Below are 22,465 nucleotides of genomic sequence, written 5' to 3' on the forward strand. Positions count from 1 at the left end.
AATCTGCCTCATTGCCCTAGGCTGAGCAGCTCTGAGAAACCAAAACTGCTTCGCATTCCTTCTACAAAGTCATACCTTAAGACCCCATCCTTACAGGAGAAAGTCAGCTTGCGTTTCTGCTGTAACCAAAGCACAGATCTTCCTCTTACACTGCAGGGTTTTAGAAGAAGCTAAGCCAGATAGCCTACCTAGAGCGCTCCTTGGGGGAGGCTGTTGGCTACACGCAGAACTCCGTGCCAAATAAACTTTATTCAAGGAAGGGACCAGTGTTTAGCTAGAGTGTATATTTACTTGGTAGAAATCACAAGTAGGTAGGCCGCGTGTTCGCTGGTAACGGGGACGTTATGGCACAAGCCTTGCTTTCCCATTTTGAATGCTCCATGCATGCTGCCTTGAAGTTACCTAAATAACAGTTTTAGGACGAGTCTTTAGTCATTGTAGGCAGGGCTCTGGGAAGGGAACGAGTGTTCTCTGCATCAACAGGGTGCTTTCATGGCCTGGGTGGGAGCCTCTCCTCAGACGCCCTAGAGATAAAGGAAACTTGACGTGAGTTCTTTCCTCCAGGTAAAGCCTTGAATAGCCCTGCCGAACCTGAGCTTGAAGCAGTTTCCTTGTGGCATTTGTTTTAGGTCTGTTTTCTTTTAAGGTTAGTAAGCTTGTCAAGACACCGAGGACCTCTCGTGGGCACCCTATTCCCTGCAAGAGCACCGAGTACCAGCAGGCTCCACTGGGCTACTAAGAAACATCCAGGCCCGGAAACGTTTCCCAGTCACTGTGTATTTTGTGTGTAGGGCAACACACAGCACTCTTCCTTGGAAGAGCTAGATTTCGTCAGCTCTCCAACAACTCCAGGAAATGTGTTCTCTCAATTCCTATATGTCATGCAAATCTCCCTCATTGCCCTAGGCTGAGCAGCACTGAGAAACCAAAACTGCAACGCATTCCTTCTTTAAAGTCCAACCTTAAGACCCCATCCTTACAGGAGAAAGTCGGCTTGCTTTCCTGCTGTAACCAAAGCACAGTTCTTCCTCTTACACTCCAGGGTTTTAGAAGAAGCAGAGCCCGATAGCCTACCCAGAGCGCTCCCAAGGGGAGGCGGTTGGCTACACGCAGAATTCCGTGCCAAATAAACTTTATTCAAGGAAGGGACCAGTGTGTAGCTAGAGTGTATATTTACTTGGTAGAAATCACAAGGAGGTAGGCTGCATGTTCGCTGGAAACGGGGAACTTATGGCACAAGCCTTGCTTACCACTTTTGAATGCTCCATTCAAGCTGCCTTGAAGCTACCTAAATTACAATTTTAGGACGGGTCTCTAGTGTCTGTAGGCAGGGCTCTGGGAAGGGAACGAGTGTTCTCTACATCAACAGGGTGCCTTCATAGACTGGGTAGGAGCCTCGCCTGAGACACTCTAGAGCTAAAAGGAAACTTGACGTGAGTCCTCTCCTCAAGGTAAAGCCTAGAATAGCCCTGCCGAAGTGGAAGCTTGGAGCGGAGTTCTTGAGGCATTAGTTTCAGGTCTGTTTTCTTTTAAGGTTAGTAAGCTTTTCAAGGCCCTGAGGACCTCGCCTGGGCACCCTATTCCCTGCAAGAACACCCAGTACCGGCAGGCTCCACTGGGCTACTAAGAAACATCCAGGCCCGGAAACTTTTCCCATTCACTCTTTGTATTTTGTGTGTAGGCCAACACACTACACTCTTCCTTGGAAGAGCTAGATTTCCTCAGCTCTCCAACAGCTCCAGGAAATGTGTTCTCTCACGTCCTACATATCATGCAAATCTGCCTCATTGCCCTAGGCTGACCGGCACTGAGAAACCAAAACTGCTTCACATTCCTTCTACAAAGTCATACCTTAACACCCCATCCTTACAGTAGAAAGTCGGCTTGCGTTTCTGCTGTAACCACAGCACAGTTCTTCCTCTTACACTCCAGGGTTTTAGAAGAAGCTAAGCCCGATAGCCTACCCAGAGCGATCCCTGGGGGAGGCGGTTGGCTACACGCAGAATTACGTGCCAAATAAACTTTATTCAAGGAAGGGACCAGTGTGTAGCTAGAGTGTATATTTACTTGGTAGAAATCACAAGGAGGTAGGCTGCATGTTCGCTGGAAACGGGGAACGTATGGCACAAGCCTTGCTTACCCATTTTGAATGCTCCATTCAAGCTGCCTTGAAGCTGCCTAAATAACAATTTTAGGACGGGTCTCTAGTCTCTGTAGGCAAGGCTCTGGGAAGGGAACGAGTGTTCTCTACATCAACAGGGTGCTTTCATAGCCTGGGTGGGAGCCTCTCCTCAGACGCTCTACAGCTAAAAGGAAACTTGACGTGAGTCCTTTCCTCAAGGTAAAGCCTAGAATAGCCCTGCCGAAGTGGAAGCTTGGAGCGGAGTCCTTGAGGCATTAGTTTCAGGTCTGTTTCCTTTTAAGGTTAGTAAGCTTTTCAGGACACCGAGGACCTCGCCTGGGCACCTTATTCCCTGGAAGACCACCGAGTACCGGCAGTCTCCACTGGGCTACTAAGAAACATCCAGGCCCGGAAACCTTTCCCAGTCACTCTGTGTATTTTGTGTGTAGGCCAACACACTGCACTCTTCCTTGGAAGAGCTAGATTTCCTCAGCTCTCCAACAGCCCCAGGAAATGTGTTCTCTCACGTCCTACATATCATGCAAATCTGCCTCATTGCCCTAGGCTGAGCAGCTCTGAGAAACCAAAACTGCTTCGCATTCCTTCTACAAAGTCATACCTTAAGACCCCATCCTTACAGGAGAAAGTCAGCTTGCGTTTCTGCTGTAACCAAAGCACAGATCTTCCTCTTACACTGCAGGGTTTTAGAAGAAGCTAAGCCAGATAGCCTACCTAGAGCGCTCCTTGGGGGAGGCTGTTGGCTACACGCAGAACTCCGTGCCAAATAAACTTTATTCAAGGAAGGGACCAGTGTTTAGCTAGAGTGTATATTTACTTGGTAGAAATCACAAGTAGGTAGGCCGCGTGTTCGCTGGTAACGGGGACGTTATGGCACAAGCCTTGCTTTCCCATTTTGAATGCTCCATGCATGCTGCCTTGAAGTTACCTAAATAACAGTTTTAGGACGAGTCTTTAGTCATTGTAGGCAGGGCTCTGGGAAGGGAACGAGTGTTCTCTGCATCAACAGGGTGCTTTCATGGCCTGGGTGGGAGCCTCTCCTCAGACGCCCTAGAGATAAAGGAAACTTGACGTGAGTTCTTTCCTCCAGGTAAAGCCTTGAATAGCCCTGCCGAACCTGAGCTTGAAGCAGTTTCCTTGTGGCATTTGTTTTAGGTCTGTTTTCTTTTAAGGTTAGTAAGCTTGTCAAGACACCGAGGACCTCTCGTGGGCACCCTATTCCCTGCAAGAGCACCGAGTACCAGCAGGCTCCACTGGGCTACTAAGAAACATCCAGGCCCGGAAACGTTTCCCAGTCACTGTGCATTTTGTGTGTAGGGCAACACACAGCACTCTTCCTTGGAAGAGCTAGATTTCCTCAGCTCTCCAACAACTCCAGGAAATGTGTTCTCTCAATTCCTATATGTCATGCAAATCTCCCTCATTGCCCTAGGCTGAGCAGCACTGAGAAACCAAAACTGCAACGCATTCCTTCTTTAAAGTCCAACCTTAAGACCCCATCCTTACAGGAGAAAGTCGGCTTGCTTTCCTGCTGTAACCAAAGCACAGTTCTTCCTCTTACACTCCAGGGTTTTAGAAGAAGCAGAGCCCGATAGCCTACCCAGAGCGCTCCCAAGGGGAGGCGGTTGGCTACACGCAGAATTCCGTGCCAAATAAACTTTATTCAAGGAAGGGACCAGTGTGTAGCTAGAGTGTATATTTACTTGGTAGAAATCACAAGGAGGTAGGCTGCATGTTCGCTGGAAACGGGGAACTTATGGCACAAGCCTTGCTTACCACTTTTGAATGCTCCATTCAAGCTGCCTTGAAGCTACCTAAATTACAATTTTAGGACGGGTCTCTAGTGTCTGTAGGCAGGGCTCTGGGAAGGGAACGAGTGTTCTCTACATCAACAGGGTGCTTTCATAGACTGGGTAGGAGCCTCGCCTGAGACACTCTAGAGCTAAAAGGAAACTTGACGTGAGTCCTCTCCTCAAGGTAAAGCCTAGAATAGCCCTGACGAAGTGGAAGCTTGGAGCGGAGTTCTTGAGGCATTAGTTTCAGGTCTGTTTTCTTTTAAGGTTAGTAAGCTTTTCAAGGCCCTGAGGACCTCGCCTGGGCACCCTATTCCCTGCAAGAACACCCAGTACCGGCAGGCTCCACTGGGCTACTAAGAAACATCCAGGCCCGGAAACTTTTCCCATTCACTCTTTGTATTTTGTGTGTAGGCCAACACACTACACTCTTCCTTGGAAGAGCTAGATTTCCTCAGCTCTCCAACAGCTCCAGGAAATGTGTTCTCTCACGTCCTACATATCATGCAAATCTGCCTCATTGCCCTAGGCTGACCGGCACTGAGAAACCAAAACTGCTTCACATTCCTTCTACAAAGTCATACCTTAACACCCCATCCTTACAGTAGAAAGTCGGCTTGCGTTTCTGCTGTAACCACAGCACAGTTCTTCCTCTTACACTCCAGGGTTTTAGAAGAAGCTAAGCCCGATAGCCTACCCAGAGCGATCCCTGGGGGAGGCGGTTGGCTACACGCAGAATTACGTGCCAAATAAACTTTATTCAAGGAAGGGACCAGTGTGTAGCTAGAGTGTATATTTACTTGGTAGAAATCACAAGGAGGTAGGCTGCATGTTCGCTGGAAACGGGGAACGTATGGCACAAGCCTTGCTTACCCATTTTGAATGCTCCATTCAAGCTGCCTTGAAGCTGCCTAAATAACAATTTTAGGACGGGTCTCTAGTCTCTGTAGGCAAGGCTCTGGGAAGGGAACGAGTGTTCTCTACATCAACAGGGTGCTTTCATAGCCTGGGTGGGAGCCTCTCCTCAGACGCTCTACAGCTAAAAGGAAACTTGACGTGAGTCCTTTCCTCAAGGTAAAGCCTAGAATAGCCCTGCCGAAGTGGAAGCTTGGAGCGGAGTCCTTGAGGCATTAGTTTCAGGTCTGTTTCCTTTTAAGGTTAGTAAGCTTTTCAGGACACCGAGGACCTCGCCTGGGCACCTTATTCCCTGGAAGACCACCGAGTACCGGCAGTCTCCACTGGGCTACTAAGAAACATCCAGGCCCGGAAACCTTTCCCAGTCACTCTGTGTATTTTGTGTGTAGGCCAACACACTGCACTCTTCCTTGGAAGAGCTAGATTTCCTCAGCTCTCCAACAGCCCCAGGAAATGTGTTCTCTCACGTCCTACATATCATGCAAATCTGCCTCATTGCCCTAGGCTGAGCAGCTCTGAGAAACCAAAACTGCTTCGCATTCCTTCTACAAAGTCATACCTTAAGACCCCATCCTTACAGGAGAAAGTCAGCTTGCGTTTCTGCTGTAACCAAAGCACAGATCTTCCTCTTACACTGCAGGGTTTTAGAAGAAGCTAAGCCAGATAGCCTACCTAGAGCGCTCCTTGGGGGAGGCTGTTGGCTACACGCAGAACTCCGTGCCAAATAAACTTTATTCAAGGAAGGGACCAGTGTTTAGCTAGAGTGTATATTTACTTGGTAGAAATCACAAGTAGGTAGGCCGCGTGTTCGCTGGTAACGGGGACCTTATGGCACAAGCCTTGCTTTCCCATTTTGAATGCTCCATGCATGCTGCCTTGAAGTTACCTAAATAACAGTTTTAGGACGAGTCTTTAGTCATTGTAGGCAGGGCTCTGGGAAGGGAACGAGTGTTCTCTGCATCAACAGGGTGCTTTCATGGCCTGGGTGGGAGCCTCTCCTCAGACGCCCTAGAGATAAAGGAAACTTGACGTGAGTTCTTTCCTCCAGGTAAAGCCTTGAATAGCCCTGCCGAAGCTGAGCTTGAAGCAGTTTCCTTGTGGCATTTGTTTTAGGTCTGTTTTCTTTTAAGGTTAGTAAGCTTGTCAAGACACCGAGGACCTCTCGTGGGCACCCTATTCCCTGCAAGAGCACCGAGTACCAGCAGGCTCCACTGGGCTACTAAGAAACATCCAGGCCCGGAAACGTTTCCCAGTCACTGTGTATTTTGTGTGTAGGGCAACACACAGCACTCTTCCTTGGAAGAGCTAGATTTCCTCAGCTCTCCAACAACCCCAGGAAATGTGTTCTCTCAATTCCTATATGTCATGCAAATCTCCCTCATTGCCCTAGGCTGAGCAGCACTGAGAAACCAAAACTGCAACGCATTCCTTCTTTAAAGTCAAACCTTAAGACCCCATCCTTACAGGAGAAAGTCGGCTTGCTTTCCTGCTGTAACCAAAGCACAGTTCTTCCTCTTACACTCCAGGGTTTTAGAAGAAGCAGAGCCCGATAGCCTACCCAGAGCGCTCCCAAGGGGAGGCGGTTGGCTACACGCAGAATTCCGTGCCAAATAAACTTTATTCAAGGAAGGGACCAGTGTGTAGCTAGAGTGTATATTTACTTGGTAGAAATCACAAGGAGGTAGGCTGCATGTTCGCTGGAAACGGGGAACTTATGGCACAAGCCTTGCTTACCACTTTTGAATGCTCCATTCAAGCTGCCTTGAAGCTACCTAAATTACAATTTTAGGACGGGTCTCTAGTGTCTGTAGGCAGGGCTCTGGGAAGGGAACGAGTGTTCTCTACATCAACAGGGTGCCTTCATAGACTGGGTAGGAGCCTCGCCTGAGACACTCTAGAGCTAAAAGGAAACTTGACGTGAGTCCTCTCCTCAAGGTAAAGCCTAGAATAGCCCTGCCGAAGTGGAAGCTTGGAGCGGAGTTCTTGAGGCATTAGTTTCAGGTCTGTTTTCTTTTAAGGTTAGTAAGCTTTTCAAGGCCCTGAGGACCTCGCCTGGGCACCCTATTCCCTGCAAGAACACCCAGTACCGGCAGGCTCCACTGGGCTACTAAGAAACATCCAGGCCCGGAAACTTTTCCCATTCACTCTTTGTATTTTGTGTGTAGGCCAACACACTACACTCTTCCTTGGAAGAGCTAGATTTCCTCAGCTCTCCAACAGCTCCAGGAAATGTGTTCTCTCACGTCCTACATATCATGCAAATCTGCCTCATTGCCCTAGGCTGACCGGCACTGAGAAACCAAAACTGCTTCACATTCCTTCTACAAAGTCATACCTTAACACCCCATCCTTACAGTAGAAAGTCGGCTTGCGTTTCTGCTGTAACCACAGCACAGTTCTTCCTCTTACACTCCAGGGTTTTAGAAAAAGCTAAGCCCGATAGCCTACCCAGAGCGATCCCTGGGGGAGGCGGTTGGCTACACGCAGAATTACGTGCCAAATAAACTTTATTTAAGGAAGGGACCAGTGTGTAGCTAGAGTGTATATTTACTTGGTAGAAATCACAAGGAGGTAGGCTGCATGTTCGCTGGAAACGGGGAACGTATGGCACAAGCCTTGCTTACCCATTTTGAATGCTCCATTCAAGCTGCCTTGAAGCTGCCTAAATAACAATTTTAGGACGGGTCTCTAGTCTCTGTAGGCAAGGCTCTGGGAAGGGAACGAGTGTTCTCTACATCAACAGGGTGCTTTCATAGCCTGGGTGGGAGCCTCTCCTCAGACGCTCTACAGCTAAAAGGAAACTTGACGTGAGTCCTTTCCTCAAGGTAAAGCCTAGAATAGCCCTGCCGAAGTGGAAGCTTGGAGCGGAGTCCTTGAGGCATTAGTTTCAGGTCTGTTTCCTTTTAAGGTTAGTAAGCTTTTCAGGACACCGAGGACCTCGCCTGGGCACCTTATTCCCTGGAAGACCACCGAGTACCGGCAGTCTCCACTGGGCTACTAAGAAACATCCAGGCCCGGAAACCTTTCCCAGTCACTCTGTGTATTTTGTGTGTAGGCCAACACACTGCACTCTTCCTTGGAAGAGCTAGATTTCCTCAGCTCTCCAACAGCCCCAGGAAATGTGTTCTCTCACGTCCTACATATCATGCAAATCTGCCTCATTGCCCTAGGCTGAGCAGCTCTGAGAAACCAAAACTGCTTCGCATTCCTTCTACAAAGTCATACCTTAAGACCCCATCCTTACAGGAGAAAGTCAGCTTGCGTTTCTGTTGTAACCAAAGCACAGATCTTCCTCTTACACTGCAGGGTTTTAGAAGAAGCTAAGCCAGATAGCCTACCTAGAGCGCTCCTTGGGGGAGGCTGTTGGCTACACGCAGAACTCCGTGCCAAATAAACTTTATTCAAGGAAGGGACCAGTGTTTAGCTAGAGTGTATATTTACTTGGTAGAAATCACAAGTAGGTAGGCCGCGTGTTCGCTGGTAACGGGGACCTTATGGCACAAGCCTTGCTTTCCCATTTTGAATGCTCCATGCATGCTGCCTTGAAGTTACCTAAATAACAGTTTTAGGACGAGTCTTTAGTCATTGTAGGCAGGGCTCTGGGAAGGGAACGAGTGTTCTCTGCATCAACAGGGTGCTTTCATGGCCTGGGTGGGAGCCTCTCCTCAGACGCCCTAGAGATAAAGGAAACTTGACGTGAGTTCTTTCCTCCAGGTAAAGCCTTGAATAGCCCTGCCGAACCTGAGCTTGAAGCAGTTTCCTTGTGGCATTTGTTTTAGGTCTGTTTTCTTTTAAGGTTAGTAAGCTTGTCAAGACACCGAGGACCTCTCGTGGGCACCCTATTCCCTGCAAGAGCACCGAGTACCAGCAGGCTCCACTGGGCTACTAAGAAACATCCAGGCCCGGAAACGTTTCCCAGTCACTGTGTATTTTGTGTGTAGGGCAACACACAGCACTCTTCCTTGGAAGAGCTAGATTTCCTCAGCTCTCCAACAACTCCAGGAAATGTGTTCTCTCAATTCCTATATGTCATGCAAATCTCCCTCATTGCCCTAGGCTGAGCAGCACTGAGAAACCAAAACTGCAACGCATTCCTTCTTTAAAGTCAAACCTTAAGACCCCATCCTTACAGGAGAAAGTCGGCTTGCTTTCCTGCTGTAACCAAAGCACAGTTCTTCCTCTTACACTCCAGGGTTTTAGAAGAAGCAGAGCCCGATAGCCTACCCAGAGCGCTCCCAAGGGGAGGCGGTTGGCTACACGCAGAATTCCGTGCCAAATAAACTTTATTCAAGGAAGGGACCAGTGTGTAGCTAGAGTGTATATTTACTTGGTAGAAATCACAAGGAGGTAGGCTGCATGTTCGCTGGAAACGGGGAACTTATGGCACAAGCCTTGCTTACCACTTTTGAATGCTCCATTCAAGCTGCCTTGAAGCTACCTAAATTACAATTTTAGGACGGGTCTCTAGTGTCTGTAGGCAGGGCTCTGGGAAGGGAACGAGTGTTCTCTACATCAACAGGGTGCCTTCATAGACTGGGTAGGAGCCTCGCCTGAGACACTCTAGAGCTAAAAGGAAACTTGACGTGAGTCCTCTCCTCAAGGTAAAGCCTAGAATAGCCCTGCCGAAGTGGAAGCTTGGAGCGGAGTTCTTGAGGCATTAGTTTCAGGTCTGTTTTCTTTTAAGGTTAGTAAGCTTTTCAAGGCCCTGAGGACCTCGCCTGGGCACCCTATTCCCTGCAAGAACACCCAGTACCGGCAGGCTCCACTGGGCTACTAAGAAACATCCAGGCCCGGAAACTTTTCCCATTCACTCTTTGTATTTTGTGTGTAGGCCAACACACTACACTCTTCCTTGGAAGAGCTAGATTTCCTCAGCTCTCCAACAGCTCCAGGAAATGTGTTCTCTCACGTCCTACATATCATGCAAATCTGCCTCATTGCCCTAGGCTGACCGGCACTGAGAAACCAAAACTGCTTCACATTCCTTCTACAAAGTCATACCTTAACACCCCATCCTTACAGTAGAAAGTCGGCTTGCGTTTCTGCTGTAACCACAGCACAGTTCTTCCTCTTACACTCCAGGGTTTTAGAAGAAGCTAAGCCCGATAGCCTACCCAGAGCGATCCCTGGGGGAGGCGGTTGGCTACACGCAGAATTACGTGCCAAATAAACTTTATTTAAGGAAGGGACCAGTGTGTAGCTAGAGTGTATATTTACTTGGTAGAAATCACAAGGAGGTAGGCTGCATGTTCGCTGGAAACGGGGAACGTATGGCACAAGCCTTGCTTACCCATTTTGAATGCTCCATTCAAGCTGCCTTGAAGCTGCCTAAATAACAATTTTAGGACGGGTCTCTAGTCTCTGTAGGCAAGGCTCTGGGAAGGGAACGAGTGTTCTCTACATCAACAGGGTGCTTTCATAGCCTGGGTGGGAGCCTCTCCTCAGACGCTCTACAGCTAAAAGGAAACTTGACGTGAGTCCTTTCCTCAAGGTAAAGCCTAGAATAGCCCTGCCGAAGTGGAAGCTTGGAGCGGAGTCCTTGAGGCATTAGTTTCAGGTCTGTTTCCTTTTAAGGTTAGTAAGCTTTTCAGGACACCGAGGACCTCGCCTGGGCACCTTATTCCCTGGAAGACCACCGAGTACCGGCAGTCTCCACTGGGCTACTAAGAAACATCCAGGCCCGGAAACCTTTCCCAGTCACTCTGTGTATTTTGTGTGTAGGCCAACACACTGCACTCTTCCTTGGAAGAGCTAGATTTCCTCAGCTCTCCAACAGCCCCAGGAAATGTGTTCTCTCACGTCCTACATATCATGCAAATCTGCCTCATTGCCCTAGGCTGAGCAGCTCTGAGAAACCAAAACTGCTTCGCATTCCTTCTACAAAGTCATACCTTAAGACCCCATCCTTACAGGAGAAAGTCAGCTTGCGTTTCTGCTGTAACCAAAGCACAGATCTTCCTCTTACACTGCAGGGTTTTAGAAGAAGCTAAGCCAGATAGCCTACCTAGAGCGCTCCTTGGGGGAGGCTGTTGGCTACACGCAGAACTCCGTGCCAAATAAACTTTATTCAAGGAAGGGACCAGTGTTTAGCTAGAGTGTATATTTACTTGGTAGAAATCACAAGTAGGTAGGCCGCGTGTTCGCTGGTAACGGGGACGTTATGGCACAAGCCTTGCTTTCCCATTTTGAATGCTCCATGCATGCTGCCTTGAAGTTACCTAAATAACAGTTTTAGGACGAGTCTTTAGTCATTGTAGGCAGGGCTCTGGGAAGGGAACGAGTGTTCTCTGCATCAACAGGGTGCTTTCATGGCCTGGGTGGGAGCCTCTCCTCAGACGCCCTAGAGATAAAGGAAACTTGACGTGAGTTCTTTCCTCCAGGTAAAGCCTTGAATAGCCCTGCCGAACCTGAGCTTGAAGCAGTTTCCTTGTGGCATTTGTTTTAGGTCTGTTTTCTTTTAAGGTTAGTAAGCTTGTCAAGACACCGAGGACCTCTCGTGGGCACCCTATTCCCTGCAAGAGCACCGAGTACCAGCAGGCTCCACTGGGCTACTAAGAAACATCCAGGCCCGGAAACGTTTCCCAGTCACTGTGTATTTTGTGTGTAGGGCAACACACAGCACTCTTCCTTGGAAGAGCTAGATTTCGTCAGCTCTCCAACAACTCCAGGAAATGTGTTCTCTCAATTCCTATATGTCATGCAAATCTCCCTCATTGCCCTAGGCTGAGCAGCACTGAGAAACCAAAACTGCAACGCATTCCTTCTTTAAAGTCCAACCTTAAGACCCCATCCTTACAGGAGAAAGTCGGCTTGCTTTCCTGCTGTAACCAAAGCACAGTTCTTCCTCTTACACTCCAGGGTTTTAGAAGAAGCAGAGCCCGATAGCCTACCCAGAGCGCTCCCAAGGGGAGGCGGTTGGCTACACGCAGAATTCCGTGCCAAATAAACTTTATTCAAGGAAGGGACCAGTGTGTAGCTAGAGTGTATATTTACTTGGTAGAAATCACAAGGAGGTAGGCTGCATGTTCGCTGGAAACGGGGAACTTATGGCACAAGCCTTGCTTACCACTTTTGAATGCTCCATTCAAGCTGCCTTGAAGCTACCTAAATTACAATTTTAGGACGGGTCTCTAGTGTCTGTAGGCAGGGCTCTGGGAAGGGAACGAGTGTTCTCTACATCAACAGGGTGCCTTCATAGACTGGGTAGGAGCCTCGCCTGAGACACTCTAGAGCTAAAAGGAAACTTGACGTGAGTCCTCTCCTCAAGGTAAAGCCTAGAATAGCCCTGCCGAAGTGGAAGCTTGGAGCGGAGTTCTTGAGGCATTAGTTTCAGGTCTGTTTTCTTTTAAGGTTAGTAAGCTTTTCAAGGCCCTGAGGACCTCGCCTGGGCACCCTATTCCCTGCAAGAACACCCAGTACCGGCAGGCTCCACTGGGCTACTAAGAAACATCCAGGCCCGGAAACTTTTCCCATTCACTCTTTGTATTTTGTGTGTAGGCCAACACACTACACTCTTCCTTGGAAGAGCTAGATTTCCTCAGCTCTCCAACAGCTCCAGGAAATGTGTTCTCTCACGTCCTACATATCATGCAAATCTGCCTCATTGCCCTAGGCTGACCGGCACTGAGAAACCAAAACTGCTTCACATTCCTTCTACAAAGTCATACCTTAACACCCCATCCTTACAGTAGAAAGTCGGCTTGCGTTTCTGCTGTAACCACAGCACAGTTCTTCCTCTTACACTCCAGGGTTTTAGAAGAAGCTAAGCCCGATAGCCTACCCAGAGCGATCCCTGGGGGAGGCGGTTGGCTACACGCAGAATTACGTGCCAAATAAACTTTATTTAAGGAAGGGACCAGTGTGTAGCTAGAGTGTATATTTACTTGGTAGAAATCACAAGGAGGTAGGCTGCATGTTCGCTGGAAACGGGGAACGTATGGCACAAGCCTTGCTTACCCATTTTGAATGCTCCATTCAAGCTGCCTTGAAGCTGCCTAAATAACAATTTTAGGACGGGTCTCTAGTCTCTGTAGGCAAGGCTCTGGGAAGGGAACGAGTGTTCTCTACATCAACAGGGTGCTTTCATAGCCTGGGTGGGAGCCTCTCCTCAGACGCTCTACAGCTAAAAGGAAACTTGACGTGAGTCCTTTCCTCAAGGTAAAGCCTAGAATAGCCCTGCCGAAGTGGAAGCTTGGAGCGGAGTCCTTGAGGCATTAGTTTCAGGTCTGTTTCCTTTTAAGGTTAGTAAGCTTTTCAGGACACCGAGGACCTCGCCTGGGCACCTTATTCCCTGGAAGACCACCGAGTACCGGCAGTCTCCACTGGGCTACTAAGAAACATCCAGGCCCGGAAACCTTTCCCAGTCACTCTGTGTATTTTGTGTGTAGGCCAACACACTGCACTCTTCCTTGGAAGAGCTAGATTTCCTCAGCTCTCCAACAGCCCCAGGAAATGTGTTCTCTCACGTCCTACATATCATGCAAATCTGCCTCATTGCCCTAGGCTGAGCAGCTCTGAGAAACCAAAACTGCTTCGCATTCCTTCTACAAAGTCATACCTTAAGACCCCATCCTTACAGGAGAAAGTCAGCTTGCGTTTCTGCTGTAACCAAAGCACAGATCTTCCTCTTACACTGCAGGGTTTTAGAAGAAGCTAAGCCAGATAGCCTACCTAGAGCGCTCCTTGGGGGAGGCTGTTGGCTACACGCAGAACTCCGTGCCAAATAAACTTTATTCAAGGAAGGGACCAGTGTTTAGCTAGAGTGTATATTTACTTGGTAGAAATCACAAGTAGGTAGGCCGCGTGTTCGCTGGTAACGGGGACGTTATGGCACAAGCCTTGCTTTCCCATTTTGAATGCTCCATGCATGCTGCCTTGAAGTTACCTAAATAACAGTTTTAGGACGAGTCTTTAGTCATTGTAGGCAGGGCTCTGGGAAGGGAACGAGTGTTCTCTGCATCAACAGGGTGCTTTCATGGCCTGGGTGGGAGCCTCTCCTCAGACGCCCTAGAGATAAAGGAAACTTGACGTGAGTTCTTTCCTCCAGGTAAAGCCTTGAATAGCCCTGCCGAACCTGAGCTTGAAGCAGTTTCCTTGTGGCATTTGTTTTAGGTCTGTTTTCTTTTAAGGTTAGTAAGCTTGTCAAGACACCGAGGACCTCTCGTGGGCACCCTATTCCCTGCAAGAGCACCGAGTACCAGCAGGCTCCACTGGGCTACTAAGAAACATCCAGGCCCGGAAACGTTTCCCAGTCACTGTGTATTTTGTGTGTAGGGCAACACACAGCACTCTTCCTTGGAAGAGCTAGATTTCCTCAGCTCTCCAACAACTCCAGGAAATGTGTTCTCTCAATTCCTATATGTCATGCAAATCTCCCTCATTGCCCTAGGCTGAGCAGCACTGAGAAACCAAAATTGCAACGCATTCCTTCTTTAAAGTCCAACCTTAAGACCCCATCCTTACAGGAGAAAGTCGGCTTGCTTTCCTGCTGTAACCAAAGCACAGTTCTTCCTCTTACACTCCAGGGTTTTAGAAGAAGCAGAGCCCGATAGCCTACCCAGAGCGCTCCCAAGGGGAGGCGGTTGGCTACACGCAGAATTCCGTGCCAAATAAACTTTATTCAAGGAAGGGACCAGTGTGTAGCTAGAGTGTATATTTACTTGGTAGAAATCACAAGGAGGTAGGCTGCATGTTCGCTGGAAACGGGGAACTTATGGCACAAGCCTTGCTTACCACTTTTGAATGCTCCATTCAAGCTGCCTTGAAGCTACCTAAATTACAATTTTAGGACGGGTCTCTAGTGTCTGTAGGCAGGGCTCTGGGAAGGGAACGAGTGTTCTCTACATCAACAGGGTGCCTTCATAGACTGGGTAGGAGCCTCGCCTGAGACACTCTAGAGCTAAAAGGAAACTTGACGTGAGTCCTCTCCTCAAGGTAAAGCCTAGAATAGCCCTGCCGAAGTGGAAGCTTGGAGCGGAGTTCTTGAGGCATTAGTTTCAGGTCTGTTTTCTTTTAAGGTTAGTAAGCTTTTCAAGGCCCTGAGGACCTCGCCTGGGCACCCTATTCCCTGCAAGAACACCCAGTACCGGCAGGCTCCACTGGGCTACTAAGAAACATCCAGGCCCGGAAACTTTTCCCATTCACTCTTTGTATTTTGTGTGTAGGCCAACACACTACACTCTTCCTTGGAAGAGCTAGATTTCCTCAGCTCTCCAACAGCTCCAGGAAATGTGTTCTCTCACGTCCTACATATCATGCAAATCTGCCTCATTGCCCTAGGCTGACCGGCACTGAGAAACCAAAACTGCTTCACATTCCTTCTACAAAGTCATACCTTAACACCCCATCCTTACAGTAGAAAGTCGGCTTGCGTTTCTGCTGTAACCACAGCACAGTTCTTCCTCTTACACTCCAGGGTTTTAGAAGAAGCTAAGCCCGATAGCCTACCCAGAGCGATCCCTGGGGGAGGCGGTTGGCTACACGCAGAATTACGTGCCAAATAAACTTTATTCAAGGAAGGGACCAGTGTGTAGCTAGAGTGTATATTTACTTGGTAGAAATCACAAGGAGGTAGGCTGCATGTTCGCTGGAAACGGGGAACGTATGGCACAAGCCTTGCTTACCCATTTTGAATGCTCCATTCAAGCTGCCTTGAAGCTGCCTAAATAACAATTTTAGGACGGGTCTCTAGTCTCTGTAGGCAAGGCTCTGGGAAGGGAACGAGTGTTCTCTACATCAACAGGGTGCTTTCATAGCCTGGGTGGGAGCCTCTCCTCAGACGCTCTACAGCTAAAAGGAAACTTGACGTGAGTCCTTTCCTCAAGGTAAAGCCTAGAATAGCCCTGCCGAAGTGGAAGCTTGGAGCGGAGTCCTTGAGGCATTAGTTTCAGGTCTGTTTCCTTTTAAGGTTAGTAAGCTTTTCAGGACACCGAGGACCTCGCCTGGGCACCTTATTCCCTGGAAGACCACCGAGTACCGGCAGTCTCCACTGGGCTACTAAGAAACATCCAGGCCCGGAAACCTTTCCCAGTCACTCTGTGTATTTTGTGTGTAGGCCAACACACTGCACTCTTCCTTGGAAGAGCTAGATTTCCTCAGCTCTCCAACAGCCCCAGGAAATGTGTTCTCTCACGTCCTACATATCATGCAAATCTGCCTCATTGCCCTAGGCTGAGCAGCTCTGAGAAACCAAAACTGCTTCGCATTCCTTCTACAAAGTCATACCTTAAGACCCCATCCTTACAGGAGAAAGTCAGCTTGCGTTTCTGCTGTAACCAAAGCACAGATCTTCCTCTTACACTGCAGGGTTTTAGAAGAAGCTAAGCCAGATAGCCTACCTAGAGCGCTCCTTGGGGGAGGCTGTTGGCTACACGCAGAACTCCGTGCCAAATAAACTTTATTCAAGGAAGGGACCAGTGTTTAGCTAGAGTGTATATTTACTTGGTAGAAATCACAAGTAGGTAGGCCGCGTGTTCGCTGGTAACGGGGACGTTATGGCACAAGCCTTGCTTTCCCATTTTGAATGCTCCATGCATGCTGCCTTGAAGTTACCTAAATAACAGTTTTAGGACGAGTCTTTAGTCATTGTAGGCAGGGCTCTGGGAAGGGAACGAGTGTTCTCTGCATCAACAGGGTGCTTTCATGGCCTGGGTGGGAGCCTCTCCTCAGACGCCCTAGAGATAAAGGAAACTTGACGTGAGTTCTTTCCTCCAGGTAAAGCCTTGAATAGCCCTGCCGAACCTGAGCTTGAAGCAGTTTCCTTGTGGCATTTGTTTTAGGTCTGTTTTCTTTTAAGGTTAGTAAGCTTGTCAAGACACCGAGGACCTCTCGTGGGCACCCTATTCCCTGCAAGAGCACCGAGTACCAGCAGGCTCCACTGGGCTACTAAGAAACATCCAGGCCCGGAAACGTTTCCCAGTCACTGTGCATTTTGTGTGTAGGGCAACACACAGCACTCTTCCTTGGAAGAGCTAGATTTCCTCAGCTCTCCAACAACTCCAGGCAATGTGTTCTCTCAATTCCTATATGTCATGCAAATCTCCCTCATTGCCCTAGGCTGAGCAGCACTGAGAAACCAAAACTGCAACGCATTCCTTCTTTAAAGTCCAACCTTAAGACCCCATCCTTACAGGAGAAAGTCGGCTTGCTTTCCTGCTGTAACCAAAGCACAGTTCTTCCTCTTACACTCCAGGGTTTTAGAAGAAGCAGAGCCCGATAGCCTACCCAGAGCGCTCCCAAGGGGAGGCGGTTGGCTACACGCAGAATTCCGTGCCAAATAAACTTTATTCAAGGAAGGGACCAGTGTGTAGCTAGAGTGTATATTTACTTGGTAGAAATCACAAGGAGGTAGGCTGCATGTTCGCTGGAAACGGGGAACTTATGGCACAAGCCTTGCTTACCACTTTTGAATGCTCCATTCAAGCTGCCTTGAAGCTACCTAAATTACAATTTTAGGACGGGTCTCTAGTGTCTGTAGGCAGGGCTCTGGGAAGGGAACGAGTGTTCTCTACATCAACAGGGTGCTTTCATAGACTGGGTAGGAGCCTCGCCTGAGACACTCTAGAGCTAAAAGGAAACTTGACGTGAGTCCTCTCCTCAAGGTAAAGCCTAGAATAGCCCTGACGAAGTGGAAGCTTGGAGCGGAGTTCTTGAGGCATTAGTTTCAGGTCTGTTTTCTTTTAAGGTTAGTAAGCTTTTCAAGGCCCTGAGGACCTCGCCTGGGCACCCTATTCCCTGCAAGAACACCCAGTACCGGCAGGCTCCACTGGGCTACTAAGAAACATCCAGGCCCGGAAACTTTTCCCATTCACTCTTTGTATTTTGTGTGTAGGCCAACACACTACACTCTTCCTTGGAAGAGCTAGATTTCCTCAGCTCTCCAACAGCTCCAGGAAATGTGTTCTCTCACGTCCTACATATCATGCAAATCTGCCTCATTGCCCTAGGCTGACCGGCACTGAGAAACCAAAACTGCTTCACATTCCTTCTACAAAGTCATACCTTAACACCCCATCCTTACAGTAGAAAGTCGGCTTGCGTTTCTGCTGTAACCACAGCACAGTTCTTCCTCTTACACTCCAGGGTTTTAGAAGAAGCTAAGCCCGATAGCCTACCCAGAGCGATCCCTGGGGGAGGCGGTTGGCTACACGCAGAATTACGTGCCAAATAAACTTTATTCAAGGAAGGGACCAGTGTGTAGCTAGAGTGTATATTTACTTGGTAGAAATCACAAGGAGGTAGGCTGCATGTTCGCTGGAAACGGGGAACGTATGGCACAAGCCTTGCTTACCCATTTTGAATGCTCCATTCAAGCTGCCTTGAAGCTGCCTAAATAACAATTTTAGGACGGGTCTCTAGTCTCTGTAGGCAAGGCTCTGGGAAGGGAACGAGTGTTCTCTACATCAACAGGGTGCTTTCATAGCCTGGGTGGGAGCCTCTCCTCAGACGCTCTACAGCTAAAAGGAAACTTGACGTGAGTCCTTTCCTCAAGGTAAAGCCTAGAATAGCCCTGCCGAAGTGGAAGCTTGGAGCGGAGTCCTTGAGGCATTAGTTTCAGGTCTGTTTCCTTTTAAGGTTAGTAAGCTTTTCAGGACACCGAGGACCTCGCCTGGGCACCTTATTCCCTGGAAGACCACCGAGTACCGGCAGTCTCCACTGGGCTACTAAGAAACATCCAGGCCCGGAAACCTTTCCCAGTCACTCTGTGTATTTTGTGTGTAGGCCAACACACTGCACTCTTCCTTGGAAGAGCTAGATTTCCTCAGCTCTCCAACAGCCCCAGGAAATGTGTTCTCTCACGTCCTACATATCATGCAAATCTGCCTCATTGCCCTAGGCTGAGCAGCTCTGAGAAACCAAAACTGCTTCGCATTCCTTCTACAAAGTCATACCTTAAGACCCCATCCTTACAGGAGAAAGTCAGCTTGCGTTTCTGCTGTAACCAAAGCACAGATCTTCCTCTTACACTGCAGGGTTTTAGAAGAAGCTAAGCCAGATAGCCTACCTAGAGCGCTCCTTGGGGGAGGCTGTTGGCTACACGCAGAACTCCGTGCCAAATAAACTTTATTCAAAGAAGGGACCAGTGTTTAGCTAGAGTGTATATTTACTTGGTAGAAATCACAAGTAGGTAGGCCGCGTGTTCGCTGGTAACGGGGACCTTATGGCACAAGCCTTGCTTTCCCATTTTGAATGCTCCATGCATGCTGCCTTGAAGTTACCTAAATAACAGTTTTAGGACGAGTCTTTAGTCATTGTAGGCAGGGCTCTGGGAAGGGAACGAGTGTTCTCTGCATCAACAGGGTGCTTTCATAGCCTGGGTGGGAGCCTCTCCTCAGACGCCCTAGAGATAAAGGAAACTTGACGTGAGTTCTTTCCTCCAGGTAAAGCCTTGAATAGCCCTGCCGAAGCTGAGCTTGAAGCAGTTTCCTTGTGGCATTTGTTTTAGGTCTGTTTTCTTTTAAGGTTAGTAAGCTTGTCAAGACACCGAGGACCTCTCGTGGGCACCCTATTCCCTGCAAGAGCACCGAGTACCAGCAGGCTCCACTGGGCTACTAAGAAACATCCAGGCCCGGAAACGTTTCCCAGTCACTGTGTATTTTGTGTGTAGGGCAACACTGCACTCTTCCTTGGAAGAGCTAGATTTCCTCAGCTCTCCAACAACTCCAGGAAATGTGTTCTCTCAATTCCTATATGTCATTCAAATCTCCCTCATTGCCCTAGGCTGAGCAGCACTGAGAAACCAAAACTGCAACGCATTCCTTCTTTAAAGTCAAACCTTAAGACCCCATCCTTACAGGAGAAAGTCGGCTTGCTTTCCTGCTGTAACCAAAGCACAGTTCTTCCTCTTACACTCCAGGGTTTTAGAAGAAGCAGAGCCCGATAGCCTACCCAGAGCGCTCCCAAGGGGAGGCGGTTGGCTACACGCAGAATTCCGTGCCAAATAAACTTTATTCAAGGAAGGGACCAGTGTGTAGCTAGAGTGTATATTTACTTGGTAGAAATCACAAGGAGGTAGGCTGCATGTTCGCTGGAAACGGGGAACTTATGGCACAAGCCTTGCTTACCACTTTTGAATGCTCCATTCAAGCTGCCTTGAAGCTACCTAAATTACAATTTTAGGACGGGTCTCTAGTGTCTGTAGGCAGGGCTCTGGGAAGGGAACGAGTGTTCTCTACATCAACAGGGTGCCTTCATAGACTGGGTAGGAGCCTCGCCTGAGACACTCTAGAGCTAAAAGGAAACTTGACGTGAGTCCTCTCCTCAAGGTAAAGCCTAGAATAGCCCTGCCGAAGTGGAAGCTTGGAGCGGAGTTCTTGAGGCATTAGTTTCAGGTCTGTTTTCTTTTAAGGTTAGTAAGCTTTTCAAGGCCCTGAGGACCTCGCCTGGGCACCCTATTCCCTGCAAGAACACCCAGTACCGGCAGGCTCCACTGGGCTACTAAGAAACATCCAGGCCCGGAAACTTTTCCCATTCACTCTTTGTATTTTGTGTGTAGGCCAACACACTACACTCTTCCTTGGAAGAGCTAGATTTCCTCAGCTCTCCAACAGCTCCAGGAAATGTGTTCTCTCACGTCCTACATATCATGCAAATCTGCCTCATTGCCCTAGGCTGACCGGCACTGAGAAACCAAAACTGCTTCACATTCCTTCTACAAAGTCATACCTTAACACCCCATCCTTACAGTAGAAAGTCGGCTTGCGTTTCTGCTGTAACCACAGCACAGTTCTTCCTCTTACACTCCAGGGTTTTAGAAAAAGCTAAGCCCGATAGCCTACCCAGAGCGATCCCTGGGGGAGGCGGTTGGCTACACGCAGAATTACGTGCCAAATAAACTTTATTCAAGGAAGGGACCAGTGTGTAGCTAGAGTGTATATTTACTTGGTAGAAATCACAAGGAGGTAGGCTGCATGTTCGCTGGAAACGGGGAACTTATGGCACAAGCCTTGCTTACCCATATTGAATGCTCCATTCAAGCTGCCTTGAAGCTGCCTAAATAACAATTTTAGGACGGGTCACTAGTCTCTGTAGGCAAGGCTCTGGGAAGGGAACGAGTGTTCTCTACATCAACAGGGTGCTTTCATAGCCTGGGTGGGAGCCTCTCCTCAGACGCTCTACAGCTAGAAGGAAACTTGACGTGAGTCCTTTCCTCAAGGTAAAGCCTAGAATAGCCCTGCCGAAGTGGAAGCTTGGAGCGGAGTCCTTGAGGCATTAGTTTCAGGTCTGTTTCCTTTTAAGGTTAGTAAGCTTTTCAGGACACCGAGGACCTCGCCTGGGCACCTTATTCCCTGGAAGACCACCGAGTACCGGCAGTCTCCACTGGGCTACTAAGAAACATCCAGGCCCGGAAACCTTTCCCAGTCACCCTGTGTATTTTGTGTGTAGGCCAACACACTGCACTCTTCCTTGGAAGAGCTAGATTTCCTCAGCTCTCCAACAGCCCCAGGAAATGTGTTCTCTCACGTCCTACATATCATGCAAATCTGCCTCATTGCCCTAGGCTGAGCAGCTCTGAGAAACCAAAACTGCTTCGCATTCCTTCTACAAAGTCATACCTTAAGACCCCATCCTTACAGGAGAAAGTCAGCTTGCGTTTCTGCTGTAACCAAAGCACAGATCTTCCTCTTACACTGCAGGGTTTTAGAAGAAGCTAAGCCAGATAGCCTACCTAGAGCGCTCCTTGGGGGAGGCTGTTGGCTACACGCAGAACTCCGTGCCAAATAAACTTTATTCAAGGAAGGGACCAGTGTTTAGCTAGAGTGTATATTTACTTGGTAGAAATCACAAGTAGGTAGGCCGCGTGTTCGCTGGTAACGGGGACCTTATGGCACAAGCCTTGCTTTCCCATTTTGAATGCTCCATGCATGCTGCCTTGAAGTTACCTAAATAACAGTTTTAGGACGAGTCTTTAGTCATTGTAGGCAGGGCTCTGGGAAGGGAACGAGTGTTCTCTGCATCAACAGGGTGCTTTCATAGCCTGGGTGGGAGCCTCTCCTCAGACGCCCTAGAGATAAAGGAAACTTGACGTGAGTTCTTTCCTCCAGGTAAAGCCTTGAATAGCCCTGCCGAACCTGAGCTTGAAGCAGTTTCCTTGTGGCATTTGTTTTAGGTCTGTTTTCTTTTAAGGTTAGTAAGCTTGTCAAGACACCGAGGACCTCTCGTGGGCACCCTATTCCCTGCAAGAGCACCGAGTACCAGCAGGCTCCACTGGGCTACTAAGAAACATCCAGGCCCGGAAACGTTTCCCAGTCACTGTGTATTTTGTGTGTAGGGCAACACACTGCACTCTTCCTTGGAAGAGCTAGATTTCCTCAGCTCTCCAACAGCTCCAGGAAATGTATTCTCTCACGTCCTACATATCATGCAAATCTGCCCCATTGCCTTAGGCTGACCGGCACTGAGAAACCAAAACTGCTTCACATTCCTTCTACAAAGTCATACCTTAACACCCCATCCTTACAGTAGAAAGTCGGCTTGCGTTTCTGCTGTAACCACAGCACAGTTCTTCCTCTTACACTCCAGGGTTTTAGAAGAAGCTAAGCCCGATAGCCTACCCAGAGCGATCCCTGGGGGAGGCGGTTGGCTACACGCAGAATTACGTGCCAAATAAACTTTATTC

The sequence above is a fragment of the Balaenoptera physalus genome (genome assembly GCF_965194825.1).
Source record: "Balaenoptera physalus genome assembly, chromosome: 17".
NCBI classification, from domain to species: Eukaryota; Metazoa; Chordata; class Mammalia; order Artiodactyla; family Balaenopteridae; genus Balaenoptera; species Balaenoptera physalus.